Below are 5683 nucleotides of genomic sequence, written 5' to 3' on the forward strand. Positions count from 1 at the left end.
GTGCCCCAGCAACCCCTGGAATGGCCCCACCATGGTACAGTATAAGGGGCACCACACGCTCCCCCCACCCTCAGTTCTTTTTGCCAGACAACTGCAGCAGAGGGAGAGGAGGGCGGGATGTGGAACGGACATGAGCAACACATCTCGAAGAACGCCAGTTACGGAAAAGGTAACTGTCTTTTCTTTTTCGAGTGATTGTTCATGTGCATTCCACAATAGGTGGTTCCAAGCCATATCTGTTGGAGGAGGGTAGGAGTCCACAGACTCTTGGGATGGAGCACAGCCCTGCCGAACCCGGCGTCCTCCATGGTTTGGGAGATGATCGCATAATGCGAGGTGAAGATGTGAACCGAAGACTATGTGGCATCCCTGCAAATGTCCTGGATAGGGACATGGGCCACAAACACAGCCGACAAGACTTGCGCCCTAGTTGAGTGCACCCTCACAATCGGTGTTGTGGGGGGGACTCTTGCCAGGTCATAACCAGTAGGAGTACAAGAGGTGATCCAGTTGAAGAGCCACTGTGTGGAGATCGGCCAACCTCTCATGAGCTCAGCCAAGGCGATGAACAGCTATGAGGATTTCTTGAGCCTGTTTGTATGGTCCAGGAAAAAGGCCAGAGCCTCTCTCACATCCAGCATGTGGAGGCTGCGCTCCTCACTGGACACATGGGGCTTGGGACAGAGCACCAGCAGGAAAATGTCCTGACCCATGTGGTAGGGGGAGGCCACCTTGGGGAGGAATGAAGGATGTGGTCAGAGCTGGACCTTATCCTTATGGAACATCGTGTACGGGGGCTCAGAGGTCAGGGGCCTGAGCTCCAAGACCCGTCTAGTGGATGGGATTGCCACCAGGAAGGCTACCTTCCATGAGAGGTGCGACCAGGAGCATGTAGCTAGCAGTTCAAATGGGGGGCCCATCAACCTGGTCAGCACCAAGTTCAGGTCCCACTGTGGATCGGGGGCTTGACGTATGGGAAGAGATGATCCAACTCCTTGAGGAATCAGCCAGTCATAGCATGGGAGAACACCGTGTGGCCCTGCCGATATGGCCTCCAAATGCACCTTGATGGATGAAGGTGCTAGGCCTTGGGCCCTAAGGTGAAGGAAGTAGTCTAAAATGAGCTGAATCAAAGCAGCCATAGGAGAAACACCCCGATCAGCCGCCCAACAGGAAAACTAGGATCACTTAGCCAGATAGGCCCGACGTGTGAAGGGGTGTCTACTTTCCAGCAGGAGTCACTGAACCCCTTCTGAGCAAGTCCTCTCCTCCTGGCCTAACCATTGAGCAGCCATGCCTTGAGGTGGAGTGCCACTAGGTTGGGGTGGAGGAAGCAGCCCTGGTCTTGGGATAGCAGGTCTGGCTGGGGCAGCAATGGCCATGGTAGGGCAACCGCCAGGCTTGTGAGAGTCCCGTACCAATGTTGCCTAGGCCATGCGGGGCGATTATAAGGACCCAGACCCTGTCCGTTCTTATCTGCTGCAAGACCTTGCCAATCAGCAGGATCAAGGGAAAGGCATAGAGCAGCTGGCTCGACCAGGGCAGAAGGAAGGCATCGGAGATGGTGCCCATGCCCAATTTCCCCCGGAGCAGAAGCAGGGACACTGGTGGTGAACAGGTCTACCTGGGGAGTGCCCCACATTTGGAAAAGCTTGTACACCACCTCTGTGTATAGTGACCGCTCATGCTGAGAGAAGTCCCAGCTCAAGTGATCCACCTGGGAATTCCAGGTGCCCAGTAAGTGGTAGGTTTCCAGGTAAATATCATGGACTATGCAGAAGTCCCACAGGCTGAGGACTTACTGGCAGAGGGCTGAGGAATGGGCCTGTCATAGCATTCCCTCTCAGATCTGAACCTTAGAGTTCAGAAAATGAGATACTAGCACCTGAATCCTCTAAGCTTAATTACCAGCTTAGATCTGATAGCACTGCCACCACCCAAAAATATAGTGTTTTGGGGCACTCTGACCTCCCCAACCTTTCCTGGGGACCTCAAGAACCCAGATCCCTTGGGTTCTGAAAACAAGGAGAAATAAACCATTCCCCCACCTTTCCCCCTCCCAGAATTTCCCTCCCTGGGCTATCCTGAGAGATACTGATCCAATCTCTTAAATCACCATACAGAGAAGCATCTCCCTTCCCTTCCACAAAGAGGCAAACAGATTCAAGGAAAACAGAGAGAGATTCTATCTCTCCCCACCCGTCCTGGTGAGTTATCCCAATCCCCTGGAAAAAAACAAGGGAAACAAAAAAAAATCAATCAGGTTCTCTAAAAAGAAATCTTTTAATAAAAGAAAGGAAAAAGTAAAGAATTATCTCTGTAACTTTAAGATGTAAATATTACAGGGTCCTATAGCTTACAGACACCAGAAAGAGACTTTACCCCCAGTACCAATACAAATCAAAATATTCCCAGCAACTACACATATAAAAGTTAACCAGCCAGATCCACAATTGCAAATAGAGTAAAACAATCAAAAAGCCTAAACCGCCTGTTTTTACTTACTATTTGAAAAGAAACTTAGAGAGCTTGTAGTAATGTCTGGTCTCTCTCAGACCCTCCGAGAGAAGAACACACAATGGACAAAGAACACACACAAAAGCTTCCCTCCACTCAAATTTAAAAGTATCTTGTCTTCTGATTGGTCTTCTGGTCTGGTGTCCAGTTCCCTGCTTGTAACCCTTTACAGGTAGAAGAGACATTAACCCTTAACAATCTGTTTATGACAGGGCCTCACCTTGCCTGTTGATGTAGAACATTGAGGCCATGTTCTCCGTCAGAACCCTGACTACTCTGCCCTCCAGGTGCGAGCAGAAAGCCACGCATGCCAGATGGACTGTCCTGAGTTCCTTGACATTTATATGCCGGTGAAGAACCTGCGTGGACCACAGACACTGGCTCTGAACGTTCCCCAGATGGGCTCCCCACGCCAGGTCCAACACATCGGACACCAGCTCCACTGATGGGGCCCGGCCTCTGAATGGGACTCTGTGGAGCATGTACCCCGGGGAGGACCACCATTTTAGGGAGGCGATCACTGCTTCAGGTACAGTGAGGACTTTGTCCATCCTGTCGCTGGACTGGGAGAACACTGAGGCCAACCAGAGCTGGAAGGGATGCATCCTGAGTCTGGTGTGATGAACCACATATGTGCACGCTGACATATGACCCATGAGCAGGAGGCACACTCTGGCTGTGGTCACAGGGAACCTTGTGACTGTGCTGATGAGCTCCCTCAGGGTCTCAAACCTGTTTGGTGGGAGGGACGCCCTGGCTAACACTGCATCCAGAGCAGCCCCGATAGTCACAGTGCAGTGCATAGAGTTTAACGTGGGCTTGGCGTTGTTTACCAACAGGCCCAGGATGGCACACATGGACAGAAGAAGCGCCACATGGTCTTGCAGCTGCAACCGGGAGCTGCCCTTGACCAGCCAGTCATTGAGGTAGGGGAAGATCTGGACCCCCTGATGTCTGAGGTAGGCCGCCACCACAGACACACACTTTGTGAATACCCTGAGAGCCATGGACAGGCCAAATGGGAGGACTATAAACTGGTAGTGCTCCTGCCCAATCATGAAACAGAGGAGCCACCTAGGAAGACCAGACAGCAAAGTATTTCCATTCTGCCCTCTTAGAAGTGGGGGGCAGAGAAGCCAGGGTTTGCCATGAGGCACTGGAAATCTTTGCCACCCCTTCATGGAGTGGGAGAGCCATGCTGCTTGGTGCCGAAGCCAAGAGGATGTTGAAGAGGGAGTCTGAGGGCTTCTCCACCTCCTCGGCTTGAAGGTTGAGGCTTAATGCCACCCTTTTCAGCAGTGCTTGATGGGCTTTAGAGTCCTCCTGCGGGACAGGCGGAGGAGGGGCTGTGATCACCTCATCCAGGGAGGACGAGGATGGAGGTGTGATACTCTGCGTACCCAGCAGTGCCACAAGTTCCACCACGGGGTCCCCCTCCGGGCGCGGGACTGAGGATGAGTTCCCCACTGACTTCTTCCTGGAAGGCTGAGATAGGGAGGCTGAGGGTCTCTCTGAGGCTCCAGCAAGTGAGAGAGCCATTATTGGGGGCTGCATCGGGAGCCACTGACCCCATTGGTACCATGATGCTGGCCAAGGAGTCTGGTGCCACTGTGGGAATGATGCCGATCACAAGACCGTGATCTGAGTGTGGAGGAGTGGGAGTACCGCTGTTAGCAGCTGCTCTGCGATTGGCTCCAACAGGCAGATCCGTGATGGTGAGGTGCCGGCGACTGATGCTTGGTACTGCAGGAGCGGTGCCACAGTGGGGACCTCGAGCAAGATGAAGAACAGGAACAGCATTGATGCCTGTATCATGATGGGCTACAGTAGCCTCTCAGAGATGAGAACCTCTAGTGCCGACTGTCCTGGTGTCAATGGGACACACTCTTCTCATGAGGTCTACGGTTCCTTGAGGTGGAGTGATGCCTGGAACCCCTGCCAGTTGGTATCCAGCCAGACAGCCTGGTGGGGGTCGATGGTGACCAGCATGGACTGCACATGTGATGGTCGCTGAGTGGGGAATGACATCAAGAACCTTCCCTAGACCAGTACCAGTACTGTCCAGTAGCAATTGTGGGGATCCAAGCAGTGGCTTGCCTCTGGACCAGGGAGCCAATGGTGGTGGTGCCGCTGGTACTGGCAGACACATAATGTCCCAGGCTGCCTGCGAGGCATCCAGCATGGATGGCATCTGAATGTCCAGGGAGGCAGACTCAGAGAGGATTGGGCTACTCCGCTCAACTTGAGATGGAGGCTGGGAGGCCAATGGGGACCGAGAACTGGCCAGAGCTGGTCTAGCCTCTCCCCTGGTCTTGCTCCAGTGTCTCAGTGGAGAAGACCTCTTCTTAGCTTTCTTGGAGTGCCCTGTGGACAGGGAGCAGTGCCGGCTGGTGGAGGGCACTGTAGGATCGGCGCACACCGATGCCGCTGTGCTTGGCGCCGACTCGCAGCGGCACAATGGTGCCAGAGTCAAGCCCGACTCCATCAAAATGGTTTGGAGCCAAATGTCCCGCTCCCTCTTGGTCTGAGGCTTGAAGGATCTGCAAATCTTACAGTGATCACTGAGATGGGTCTTTCCCAGACAGTGTAAACAGTCCACATGTGGATCGCTCACTGGCACTGGCCACTTGCAAGTGTCACATGACTTAAAGCCTGGGGCACGTGGCATGCCCCGACCTGGGCACACTAACTAACTCTAAACTAACTGAAAACTACTTCGACTACAGGTACTACTAGATACGAACTAACAAAGTCCAAGGGGGAATCTACAGCAAGGCTGGAGCAGAGCAGTTCCGATGGCGGCAACTGGCGGTAAGAAGGAATTGAGGGTGGGAGGAGCACATGGTGCCCCTTATAACCGTGCCATAGTGGCACCACTCCAGGGTCACTAGGGACGCTCCCCTATGGGTACTGCTAGGGGAAAAACTTCCAGCCCTGTTGAACCTGGCGAGCATGCACACCTACTGTGCAATGCACATGAGCAATCGAAGAAGAGCGAACATGTCACATATGTTAGTCACATTGCTTAATGCATTACTAGACGTCTCACAGATACTATGATGATGAGTGTGGTGTAAGAGCCTGCATAGAACAGAATAGAGATATGTTACTGCTCAGAAGAGGGCAGACATACGCAGAAAACTGCTCTTAGACACAGATCCTCTCC

This window comes from Gopherus evgoodei, unplaced genomic scaffold (assembly GCF_007399415.2).
Source record: "Gopherus evgoodei ecotype Sinaloan lineage unplaced genomic scaffold, rGopEvg1_v1.p scaffold_32_arrow_ctg1, whole genome shotgun sequence".
NCBI lineage: Eukaryota > Metazoa > Chordata > Testudines > Testudinidae > Gopherus > Gopherus evgoodei.